Raw genomic sequence first — 13422 nt, 5'->3', positions numbered from 1 at the left:
TTGTTTTTGGTCCCGGCTAGGCTCAGTTGGTCCGGCTGCCTTGGTGTTCTAGGGTGAGAAGGGTATCTGCACACCCTCCTGCCCAAGCACCTTTGGCAGAGCTCCCAGGCACAGGCTAGCCCCAGCAAGCTGTTGTAGTGATATGCAGCTCTTAAGCAGTGTTCAGCTCTTTTAGAAGTGATTTCAGCTCTTAGGCTTGCTGGGGTGCCTCGGGCAGACGCAGGGAGAGAGAGACGGGGAGCGCTGTGTGAGGTTCCACCGGAGGATCTTTATTTCATCTTCCGTGAAGGGTTCAGGGACAGCTTTCTTCCAACGAGCTAGGGAAACTGAGGGGTTTTTATAGGGTACAGGGGTTTTGAGAAATGGTCCAATGGTGTGGGTCAGGGTACAAATTGACCTATTGTCTTACAGGAAGATAACAGAGGGTCTGAGGCGCGGGAAAAGGGGTTCTTTTGCTAGTCAGCATGACTATGCATTTTCTCTGCCCTTAGGTAGCTAATCTCCAGAGGGGCCTAGCAGGCCTATCTGCTGCAACAACTCCACTTTCTGTATTTAATAAAAAGGCATTCCTAATGGTTCTTTTAAAACAATGGACAAGGCATGAGAACATAAGTAATACAATGACAATTACAATGAAAATCAAAATAATTCCTTTAACCAGGGATGCAACCCATCCAGTTAATCCCCATTTACCAAAAAGGTCATTGACCCAGTCTGGGTTCTTTTCTATTTTCACATCCTTCACAAGTTCTTTCATTTTTTGGATGTTTGCATGGATGGATTCTGAGCGTGACGAGAGATTGAAGCAGCACATTCCTTCGAAGTCCTGGCATCCGTGTCCATGGGCGAGCAGCAAGAAGTCAATCGCTGCGCGGTTCTGGAGAGATGCATGTCTTGTGGTTTCCTCATCCTTTAAAAGATCACTCAGGGCGGCAGATGTAGCGTTGGCTTGCTTACTAAGCCAGCAGCCTAGGTGATTCATTTCACCAAGGGCCTTAGCTGCAGCTACCCATGGTAAGAATAGGGAGACAGCGATTCTTTTTGGTTTATTCCAATTGTATAATCTGGGATCACAATTTTCATCAAATTCCGTATAGGATCTTTTGTGGCGATTTTCCTCCCTTTCTTTTTTCCAATTATGCAACAAGGTAATATTTGGTGTGAGGGTAGAAAGTTTCCCAAGGCTACAGGGACCTCCCTGAAGGTGTGAGGGGATCCCAGCCCATACTCGGTCACCACAGATGAGAAACATTCCTTTGGGTAGTACTTTGGGATGGAGAGAGGACACAGATAACACTCGAGTGGTGTAATTGCACCAATCAGGATAGTTATAGGCTTTGTCAATAGGTGATATATCTTTTCTGTATGTGTTTTTTGGCTGGTTAATTCCTGGGCCATTATTTTTTGGGCGTCTATAGTAAAATTTGACGCAGTATGTTGCTTTGGTGGACCCCAGCAAGTCCAATTCTTGGGGTTCATCTAGGGCATTAGGTAACATTTTTGTCCATTCATCCCAAGTATCTACCGGGTTGGGTCTCTTACCTGTGGTGCGGAGGAGCTCTGAGTTATAGACAGGCCAGTCATCTGCTACGAAAGGAATTCCTACTAGGCATGTGGAAAGTGGGTTATCAACGCTGCCCATGGATAAGCACAGGTTATCCTGATTCAATGTTTTTGCTAAGGTTACCCAAACATTATGGCTAGGCTGTGGGCTAATCCAGCTGCAGGCATATGGTATGGTGAAGAGCATCCAAGCAGAGGTGAAGAAAGCACCAGTTTTCATCTCTGGACAGGGATAAGACTTCTGATAGGGAATATAAGCAAAATTTGTTATCTTTTATGATGGGAGGAGGGGGTTAGGGTTTTTTCCCTCATTCCTTTTCTCTGTTCCTTTTCTCTGTTCCTTCCCCCCCCTTTTTTTTTTTTTTTTTTTTTTTTTTTTTTTTTTTTTTTTCTTTTTTGTAATATAAGCAAGGGATGGGTAAGCAGGTGTGAGGTTAAGGGTTTTTAGTAAGAGTTGGGAAAGGGAATTATAGGGGTTTTTAGGGGAAAAATTTTTTAAAACAGATAATAACATGTAATTTAGAGAACAATTTTGTGTTCAAGCTATGTCTGGCTTATAGCTTGATTAATGCAGCAGAATGTTATTCATCTTTTCTGTTTCTTCTGCTGTCGTGTGATGTGTCGGTTTTTTCTCAGGTATGTGGTTATTCTGCGACGTCTTCGTCTCCAGGCAGAACTTGTCTGGTTTTGAGGCGGTCCTGTATCCGGTTCAGAGGAACTCTTGTCCGTGTCTGACTGAGTAGTGTTTGTAGTGCCTAGGTATGGTTTTATGTGTTTTCCTGGGTACCACCTTGGGCCTGATGGTAGTGAAACACACGCATATCCTCTACCCCAAGTAATTAACTGGAAAGGCCCTGAGATTTGATGAGTCTCTGGGTCCTTCACTAGCACCGGTGGTTTCTCAGCGAGCTTTGCTTGGGTGGTATTTGCAAAGTGGCGAAGCACTGGAGGATCAGGTTCTGATGTTGTGCCATTTAGGAAGTTGATGACATAGAGAGCTTTGCAGAGTCTTTCAACTGGAGATATGATTTTTGTTTCACTTCGCTGCTGGTTGAGGACTCTTTTGAGGGTTTGATGTGTCCTCTCTATGATGGATTGTCCTGTGGGATTTGCAGGTATGCCTTTCTTGTGTTCTATTCCCCACTCACTGAAGAAGTCCTTTAACTTACGAGAGGCATAAGCAGGTCCATTATCTGTTTTGATCTGTTTTGGTACTCCCAGGGTAGCAAAGGCAAGGAGGAAATGCTTTATGGCGTGCTGTGCAGTTTCTCCTGGATGAGATGATGCAAACACTGCTCCAGAAAATGTGTCAACTGACACGTGTACATACTTTGACCTTCCAAAAGGTGGGAAGTGAGTGACATCTGTTTGCCACAGCTGGCAGCTGTTGAGTCCTCGGGGGTTGACTCCTGTTCCCACAGATGGTATCTGGTAGCTTTGGCAGTTTGGGCAAGTGGCAACAATAGCTTTGGCCTGATCTTTTGAGAGCTTAAACATTCTGATCAGGGCAGGCACATTTTGGTGATAAAATGCATGTGACAACTTTGCCTGGGCAAAGATGTCTGGGATATTGGCAGTCCCTATTGCCATGGCCAATGCATCTGCTTTCCTGTTCCCTTCTGCAATGAAACCTGGGAGGTCAGTGTGTGACCTCACATGCATTACATAGTAAGGTTGTTTTCTGTGGGAGATTAAGCGTATTAATGCAGAAATCAATTGGTGTAACTTTGGATTGGGAACATCTTTTAGAAGGGCTTGTTCTGCCCTCATAGCTATACCTGCTACATATGAGGAATCTGTAATGAGATTAAAAGGTTCATCTTTGAATTTCTCAAAGGCTCTGACAACGGCTGCTAACTCTGCAATCTGTGGAGACCCTTCCACAATTTGGACATCAGATTCCCATTTTTGAGTCTTAGGGTCTCTCCATGTCATTACAGACTTGTGGGATGACCCTGAGCCGTCTGTAAAGACTGTTAGAGCTTTGAGAGGTGTTCTACTTTGTACTAATTTTGGGGTCAGATTAAAGGTTATATTAAAAAGCTTATGTTTTGGGATATGGGTAGAAATTTGGCCTGTATAGCTATCTAGGGCATACTGGAGATTTTCATTATTCTGAAGCAAATGCTCCAGGTCTCCACTGGTTAGTGGCAAGTGTATGCATGTGAACTCACACCCTGCGAGAGAACGGAGGCGAGTTCTGGCCTTTTTTATTAAATGTGCCATAATTTCTTGGAAGGTGGTAATTGTCTTTGTAAGTTGGTTATTTGTAAAGATCCACTCAAGTATCAACAAAGGGTCTCGAAGCTGAGTATCCCACTGGAAAATCAGTCCATGGAACTGGGGTGCTTTTCCCAGGATGACGAACTGGAAAGGCAGGCTGGGCTCGAAGCGATGGGCTTGGTGTGAAGATAGGGCTTCTTGTACTTTGGTGATGGCATCTCGGGCTTCTGCTGTCAGAGTGCGTGGAGAGTCCAGGTCTCTGCTGCCACGGAGAAGGTTGAACAGTGGAGCGAGGTCCTCTGTTGTAATTCCTAGCAAAGGACGTACCCAATTGATAGATCCACACAGGCTATGTAAGTCTCTCAGAGTTTTTGGGTCGTCTCGGATGACGAGCTGCTGGGGTACGATGGTCCTCTCCCGGATCAGGAATCCAAGATAAGTCCATGGGTTGGTGTACTGTATTTTGTCCTCCCGGATTTCGAACCCTGCTTTTTCGATGGTTTCAATAGTCTTTGTAACTGCTTTGTCCAGGTAGGCTTTGTCTGATGCACAAATCAAGATATCGTCCATATAGTGGTAAATAATTGCCTCTGGAAATAGGCTCCGAACGGGAGACAAAACACGAGAAACATACCATTGGCATATAGTAGGCGAGACCTTGAGACCTTGGGGAAGAAAAAGCCAATGATACCTTTTGAGTGGAGCCTCTCTGTTAAGAGAGGGGACTGAAAAAGCAAACCGTGGAGCGTCCTGGGGGTGCAGTGGGATGCTAAAGAAACAGTCCTTAATATCTATGATGGCAAGTGACCAGTCTCGAGGCAACATTGATGGTGAGGGCAGTCCAGGCTGAAGAGGGCCCATGTCCTCAATTACCTCATTGATTTTACGCAGGTCCTGGAGGAGCCTCCACCTGTCCGTTCCAGGCTTTCGCAGTACAAAGACGGGGGTGTTCCAAGGGCTGGTGGTCTCGACGATGTGACCTTTGGCGAGCTGCTCCTCTACGAGGGCTTGTAGTGCGCGTAGTTTTACCTTAGGCAGGGGCCACTGTTCTTTCCAGATCGGGGTCTGGCATTTCCAGGTGATCTGAGGGGTGTCTGGTAGTACGCGCTCCTCAGTGGCCCCAATTAGAAATCCCGACTGGGAATTTGTAGAGAGGCTCCCCATTGGGATAGAACATCCCTTCCCCAAAGGGTGACGGGGGCCCTTACCACAAATGGACGGACAGTAGCCAGCTTGCCTTCAGGTCCTTCGACGAGGATGTTGTGCTTGCTTCGCATGGAAGCTGTGGCACCACCAATCCCTGAAATCATACCTAGTACGGGTTCCAGTTCCCAGTTTGCTGGCCATTCTGAACGTGCCACAAGACTTACGTCAGCGCCCGAGTCCAGGAGACCTAGTCGGTGGGTCTTCTCCCCTTTGCAGGACAGGCCGCACTCGATGGTAGGCCTATTAGGTCCCAAAACCTGTGCCCACATTGCTATAGGGTTGAGAGGAAGCTGTTCCTTGTGATTTCTGGGGAGTAGAAAGGCTTGTGCAATTGGAGTTCCCTTTAAAAGAAAAAATGGTAAGTCTGTGCAGCACAGCTGAACCAATATTTCTTGACCCGGGTACACTGTTTGTACTGCTGGAAAAACAAAAATTTCATTTGGGCGATTAACAGTATCACCTATAATTAAGATGTCAAAAGGACCTCCTTTTGGCCCATATTTGCCAGTTGGGACACGATACACATCCCTCTTTTTTAAGTCAATGGATAAAGCAGTTACCAGCTGACGTCGGGTTCCCGTCTGTATTGCTCTGTATGCTGGATCTCCTTCGTGTGAGGTGGCTTCTCTTGGAATGATGCATGGTTGGGTCTGCATGGCTTTTGATTTGTTGTCTTGGCGTGGAGCCCGACCACGCTCCGCTGGTAGTTTCCCGAACGCTGCTGAAAGCGTGGCCGGTTTTGGTGTTTCTGGTAGGTATTACGGGGAATTGGGATAGGTGACCTTTCTGGACAGTCTTTTATAAAATGTCCAAAGTTACCACAGTGGAAGCAGCGGGTCTGGTCTTTGGAAGTCACTACTGCAAATGCACCAGAAACTCCTTCTGCAATGCCCTTAGCAACTGCTTGTGCTACTGTATTTTCAGTGGAAAGGTGTCGGGTACAACTTTCCACCATTTGTTCTATGGTAGGTTCTGTGTCCAAAGGTAAGGCTCTCAGAATGTTTTTACATTGCTCATTAGCATTGCTCATGGCAAGTTTGCATAACAGTTCTTTTCTTGCCTCTGTGCTCTCTATTTGTTTATCCAGAGCATCTTTAATTCTGTCCACAAATTTAATAAAGCTTTCATCTATTCCTTGTTTAATATTAGAGAAGTGTTGGGTAGGGGTAGAGTCATCTGGGGTGAGAAGTAGGGAGGTTTTTGCTGCGATAGCCAGGTCTTGTATTACTGCCTCAGACAAAGTTTTAGCTTGCTCTGAAGGTTTCTGCAAATTGCCTTCTCCAGCCAGCTGTTCAACTGAGAAATCTTGCCTATTAGGATCTCTTGCATATGTGTCTGATAATGTTTTTAATTGTTTTTTCCAATGCCTTTCCCATAACATGTATTCTGCTGGGGATAGGAGGCAATGGGCAATATTTTTAACATCATGTGGTATTAAGACGTGTGATGAAAAGATTGCCTCTAGAAAATTTTTAAAAATATGTGAGTTTCTGCCATGTTCTTTGGCTACTTTTCGAAGTTCAATGAGCTCTTTGTTTGTATTGGGTTCCCACGTAATCTTAGTAGAGGAACCCCCTCTTTTTCCCTTAGAATAAGTTACAGGGAAGGCAGAAATTCTTTGTGCCAACTCCCAATCCCCTGCCCGGGTGGCTTCCATCTTAATTGAAGCCCATGGATCCAAATCATCTGTGTCAGAACTGTACTCACTATCACTACTATCCTCAGATGAGGAGTGTTTTTTCTGGCGTTTTGGAATGGCATTTTGCAAGGGTGTGGGGTGCTGGGAAGAAGACTGCAAGGCGTGGCTATCGACAGCACAGCTGGGGCAGGTTTGAGGCTGTAGGGTCTGGAGCGAAGGGACCGGCGGGGGGGTGGGGTGGGTAACAGCAGGAACAGATACAGTTGCATTCGGAGATATCGTGGGTGCGGGGTGTTGACCACACTTGAGACAAGAGACCTCCGGAGGCTTAGCAGGCACACAGGAAGGGTTTGGTAGCCGCGCGAGGGAGGGGGAAGGCGGGGGACGCGCGGGCTGGGTGGGCGGGGACCGCGCGGGGGAGGGGGACGGGGGGGCTTGTGGAGGAGGCGGGCGGGTGTTGGGGGCCGCGGTAATCCCGGGGGGGCAGGGCAGGAGCGGAGCAGAAGCGGCAGGGGTGAGCTGGGGCCCGCCCTCCCTGGAGTCCGGGTTTGTAGATAAGGTATTAGCACTTGAAAGGGAACAAGCTGGTGGGAGAGATAAGGCTGGAACTGCTTCTGCCGCAGAACCCGTCCTATTTCTTTTTTCTACCGCTTTGGTAATTTTGTGAAAAATAGGTAAGAATCGTGTAACAGAGAAATCCCCATTAATTTGGGAAGTATATATTTGTATGCCCACAGAGTCCCAAAAAGAATCCAAGGTTATGGAGTGTGTATTAGTATCAGGAAACTGTGAAATTATCCATTTTATAAACTTTTTTAAGTTAGGTTTCAAAAGTTTAGGGTTAGATAAAGAAGAATTATTAAGGGAAAGAATTTCTAAGAGTTCTAAATATACGTCTCTCTCGTTCTGGGGTTGTTTTAATTTACTATTTTTTGATCCCATAATATTATTATTCCCTTTCCCCTCCAAGCAGTAAAAAGAGAAAAAAAAACAAAAGAAAAAGAAAAAGGGACCCAAATGAAAAAGTGCGCGAAAAAAGGCTGTAATATACTTACTCCTCAGCCGAATGTGGGTCGGAAGCTGCTGGAGGGTGGTCTGCCACTGTCTGATTCCTCAGGGCTGGACAAAGAGGGTCATTCAGACACCTTCTGCAGAAAATTTCTTCTATAACGGAGAAGTTATCTTCAGAAGGATTCTGGCCGGACCCAAGGCAGTTACTCTTCGCGAAGAAGGCTGCTCTGGTGGGTTTTTATCTTCCCGGTTGGGCGGCCAGATTATTGTTTTTGGTCCCGGCTAGGCTCAGTTGGTCCGGCTGCCTTGGTGTTCTAGGGTGAGAAGGGTATCTGCACACCCTCCTGCCCAAGCACCTTTGGCAGAGCTCCCAGGCACAGGCTAGCCCCAGCAAGCTGTTGTAGTGATATGCAGCTCTTAAGCAGTGTTCAGCTCTTTTAGAAGTGATTTCAGCTCTTAGGCTTGCTGGGGTGCCTCGGGCAGACGCAGGGAGAGAGAGACGGGGAGCGCTGTGTGAGGTTCCACCGGAGGATCTTTATTTCATCTTCCGTGAAGGGTTCAGGGACAGCTTTCTTCCAACGAGCTAGGGAAACTGAGGGGTTTTTATAGGGTACAGGGGTTTTGAGAAATGGTCCAATGGTGTGGGTCAGGGTACAAATTGACCTATTGTCTTACAGGAAGATAACAGAGGGTCTGAGGCGCGGGAAAAGGGGTTCTTTTGCTAGTCAGCATGACTATGCATTTTCTCTGCCCTTAGGTAGCTAATCTCCAGAGGGGCCTAGCAGGCCTATCTGCTGCAACACTCCAGATATTAAAAAAAAAAAAAAGTAGAGAGTTTTGAAACTTTTGTTACTGCAATTCCTGAAACGAATGTTTTTTAAAACTGATCATTGCATCTGTAAAACAAAATATAGCTACTAAAATATTAGTTTATTATTACAGTTTGTTCTTTGGATTTGTAATGAGAGCTTTTGTTAAAGTTCCTAGAATTTTAAGTGGTTATTCCAATAAATAAATAAATCTAACCACAATTAAGAAACATGACTCTACAGATGAACCAACATAAAACTAATGGTTGGAAAAGAATGTAAAAAAAATGGAGAGCAAGAAACTGCTGCAATTACTCTCCCACCTTTAGTTTATTCATCACAAGGCAGCTGCCAACTGACCTTTTATGCTGAGTTAAGTAATCACCCAGGTTGTAGTTTTTATTTTATTTGCCAAAAACTATTACCTCAGGATTCAAATTCAAAATTGGTTTAAGAATTGGAAGTGTTCTTTGCAGACATCAGGCTGGGCTGTTCATTCCAGTGATTGTTGCAGTTTGATCAATAGGATGCCAGCTCCTGGCTTCTTGACTTGCACTAACAGGCAAAAATTCTGATAAGAGAACTACAAAACAGCACAGCATCCAAACAACTTAGGGATATACATATTGATGTATTTTTAAATTTCTTTCTTAGGCAAATTATGGACAGAAAATGCACAGCATATTCATGTGAATGAGCATCCAGAGGGTCCTTATTGAGTATATACAGGAACATATACAAAATATAATGCATAAATATAAAATTTCAGGTAAACATTCAACAAGAGAAGAGATGGCTGAACTGCTCATCTTCTGCCAGTGGCTAACTTAACTGATCACAGTTTTATCTAAGCCACATTTTTACTGCTCAATTTTTTTTGTCAAAATTGAGTAACAAAGGTGGGTTAATTTGTGGCAATATACTTAGCTTTGACACTGATATATGAAAAACACTGAAGGAAGAAAGCATAATAAATCCAATATTTACAGAAATACTCAGAAGGTTTAATGATATTATTCCTTTTTCCATGGACTCCAAAACACCAAATAGAAACACTAAGAGTTTGTTCCGTTTCCCCTGATACTTCAGCCTTTTTAATTACTTCTTCCAGTTTGCATCCATTGCAGTTTGTTAATTCCTTCCTGTTTACTCCTTGAGCACTTTTTCCTGTAGGAAACAGGGTGTAGGCAACAGGGAAAATACCATGTCCCTAATTGAATATGAGTAAAATTCTGGTTATTGTGCCCTACACTGATCCTTCACTACCTACACCAGCCTCAGTGAGTGTTGTTACTAGTGCATGAAATGTTCCCATCCTTTTCTGCCCTTGACAATATGTACATAATGCTCTTTTATAGCACAAGAGAGTTCTAACTGAGGTAAGTTCACACAACATCCTTCTTCCTCAGGTAAGGGAAAGAAAGGTTTGGATCTGATAGTGGTAGCATTAGCCTAAAACATGCTTGTGAATTGAGCACGCAACAAAGAAATAAGCTTTTATATAATACAGTGGATGTCCCGTTCAACACAAAGATGCAGTAGAGTCACTTCAGTGCTAAGGTTTACAGGTCCCTAAAACTAAAATACTTTCTTATTTTCAAAAGCTCGAAATGTCTTCTCTGGAACAAAACAGATCAGGCATAATCTCTATATCGCTGCAATGCTCCTAGAATAAGGCTTCTAGCTTGGGGAGGTGGCAAGCACAGTTACTACTGAAGTGAGGAGATAACACACATCAATACCTTCTGAAATATCTGGAGAGTAGTCGGTGGTGGCTGCAGACACCTTAGTAGAGTATAGCTTGGTATACTCTACCAAGTATAGCTTGGAGTAAGTAATTCTTAGTATAGCTTGGAGTAAGTAATTCTGGAGAATGACACTCAGCTTTGTTGAAGAATTAATGAAATAATAAAAGGCACGTGGCTAAATGTATTGTGGCTATTAAATCTGATTATCACTATTAAGATTTAGTTTTTAATTGTGTTAGCAGTTTATTTCTTAATGTCTTAGCAAAATAAAACAAAACAAAACACAGCAGAAGAGTTTGATGAGATTTCCTTTCTTTAAAATCAAGGGCAGATTCTACCTTGCTTTGCACCATACAGTATCATTTGCTCTGCTGCCAAATGATTGCAGTTACCATTATTATGACTGGCATCAAGACAAGCCCTTTAAGCTTTGAAGGAAGTAAATAGAGTAACAGAAAATTTGGCACAAAATGGATTACTGACAAACCACAATAATTTCCTAGAAAAGCTTGAGCCTCGTAAACAAAAGAAAAACTGGTATCTCCTGAGGCCAGTGCCATCTCTCAATTTACACTCTGTTGTACTGGAAGAGACTCTAAGTAAGCCAAAGAGATAAGTATTAAATCTACTGCTTGAAAACATTCCATCCTCTCATTCAAATAGGTTCATTAAGTAAATCTGACATATAGTATTGAAAACTCTTTACATGCTGCAAACACTTCCTTACAAATCAACAATAATAAAGAAATCCAAGCCTGATCCTACAGCTTTTATTTTGAAATTTCAGTGAGAAATTGAGATTTAATCTCATCCAAATTGAACTAATCACCTTAAATTAGCAATACAAAATCAGTATTTCTGAGCTCTCATGAATCTAAGTGACAGGTGAAGAAAGACCTCCAGCTCAGACACATTGAGTACTTGATCAAGACAGAAGTGAACACAGCTCACTCATATTTAAAACATTCTTTCATATATTTTAATAAAATAACTGATACAGATTCAAAACCAACTTCATAAATCAAACATTATTCAATGTACAAGGCTTCAAGGTTTCCCCTGTTATGGATGTGAGCGTGCCTGTCTCTGAGACAAGGGTTTTGCACTTGAATGCTTGAGGTTTTATGAAAGGTTTATTGGATTTCATAGTCCCTTAAGGGGAAACCCTTTAAATGTCTTTGCAATTATAAGTCTAATAACAATTTCAGCTCTTGGACAGAGCCTTGACTTGACAAAGATAAGGAACTGGAAGTTGCTCAGTCAATACAAAGCTATTAATCTCTGTCACCCTGCTGTCATTGTGGCTCAGGGAAACAATGTAGTTTCTTGACCTACGTGAAGCCATGTAGTGATTTTATTCAGGATGTCAGCATTCATCAGCACAGATTTTGTCACACCCCAACTCACTTGAAGAGCTCCCAGTTCTTTATCTTGACTGCATTGACACCCTTCAGATACCAGCAGTTTGTTTCAGTCTCTGCTTATTATTATTATTTAGCACCTACTCATGTGTAAAAGCCTTCAAGAATAAAGTTTTGAGCTGGAATATAAGCAGTTTCATCACTGCCTTCTGTGTCCTCAGAGGACAGTTTTGAGTTGCCAAATGCTATAAGCGCTTGCATATTTGAATGAAGGTTAATTTTGTTCATCTTCAGTAAAATTAGATTAGTATTTTTCCTTAGTGGTGCGATTTTTAATGTCATCCTTCTCTGATCTTGAAATACAGTGTGAGAACATAGATCAAACTCTTAGCAAATTATCCTGACAATGTTATCACAGGAATGCACAATTAGCATGGATTTGTTTTAAATAATCTGAATTTATCTTTCTTTCTTGGTTAGTATACCCTTTCTGTAGGTGAAACTACAGCACAGATTTGTTAATGGACTTATTCTCAAGTCTTGGTGAGCACTGAAAAGAAACCTCGCTTTTTTCTGGGAGACTTTAGAGAAGACTACAGTGATAGTATGTAGAGACTTCACTAAATATTACATGTGAAGAGATCTAAAAAGAAGTAATCTAACCAGTTTATACAGAATGATAGCTGCACTCAAATCTTTAATAAATATTTCCTAAAGGGATTACTGAGTAACAAATATGTGGACCACAAGAAAAGCTAAATAATTTATGAGTAATGTAGGAATGATAATTAGATGGGTTATTTTAACTGCCATACACCAACTTATTATACTAAACAATATATATGAATACTAGCAAAACCTAGGAAATATTAGAAATCTTTTCAAAATACTTATCAGTATAATATTCTTGTATTACACTTAATAAAAGTAATTTCACTGACTTCAGTAAAACTATTCTAGAATTTCTCTGAATAAATAAGATTTTCAAAGTGAAATTACATTCTACCAAATTTGCAACATTGATGATTTTATATTTGATAATGAATATGGATGATACTGTAAAATTGCAAAGGTGTTTACTCTCTGGGTTTTGTGGCTCGTTTTGTGGTTTTTCTCAGTGAGTATTTTGAATGCAAGGAACTATAAGAGAAAACTAACTAAAATTACAGCAATCGATTATATTTCTGTCAGACAGCCCAGGAGTTTTCTATCAACACTTGTTTTCTCTTCTTCTATCTCTTCTTCTTCACTCTTCAATTTGTCCCTTTATGATGTTCCCCTCTTTGTCCTACTACCCTTGTATTCTTACCCCTTCTTGCCTTTGCATCTGTTTCTACTCTCCATCTGTTTTGCTGAACAGGTTGCAAAGCAAGTTATATAATAACTTTCACATTCTCCTGCTGAAATTGGCTGCAACCAGCCTGCTGGTCTTACACTTGCTGAGTCAACCTGCTCTCTTCGACGTAGTCCTTCCAGTGTACAAGACTGACAGGGGCACTGCTGCTTCAGCAAAGTCATCATGAATAAAGGTGACAGTAAGCAGTTGCAAAAATAAACTAAGAATTAACTTCAAATTGAAATTTTTGTCTGGTTTTTTCTATGTAGGTTTCTGAGTATAAAGGCTTTGAAGTTGTTTTATGATGTAGGTTCATCTAGTTGAGGACAGAAGTTCTACTACATTCTCTTTTTACACTGGACAGCCCTAAAATCAACTCACACAGAAGATATTCTTTAATGTGTTTTCTGGTAGCTACTGAAATTGAAATGAATGGGGAAACTGAATTATTTGTCTTAATCCTGCAAAGGCAACAATCTTTGATCACTGAAGTCCATAAAGCTGTTCTCAAGTAGCAGAAGATTAA

The 13422-nt window shown here is 42.3% G+C and overlaps 1 long non-coding RNA gene across 1 annotated transcript; it reads left to right on the top strand.

Moving 5' to 3' along the window:
- The first annotated feature begins 7216 nt into the window (after positions 1–7216).
- Positions 7217–13098, top strand: LOC137481142 (uncharacterized). The gene is made up of 2 exons (XR_011003345.1): positions 7217–7305; positions 12921–13098. It is a non-coding gene; the product is annotated as an uncharacterized lncRNA (long non-coding RNA).
- The last annotated feature ends 324 nt before the right edge of the window (positions 13099–13422 follow it).

Source organism: Anomalospiza imberbis, chromosome 12 (assembly GCF_031753505.1).
Source record: "Anomalospiza imberbis isolate Cuckoo-Finch-1a 21T00152 chromosome 12, ASM3175350v1, whole genome shotgun sequence".
In the NCBI taxonomy this organism is placed as follows: Eukaryota; Metazoa; Chordata; class Aves; order Passeriformes; family Viduidae; genus Anomalospiza; species Anomalospiza imberbis.
Note: the sequence above shows the minus strand (reverse complement) of the source record. Positions and strands in the feature narration are given on the sequence as shown.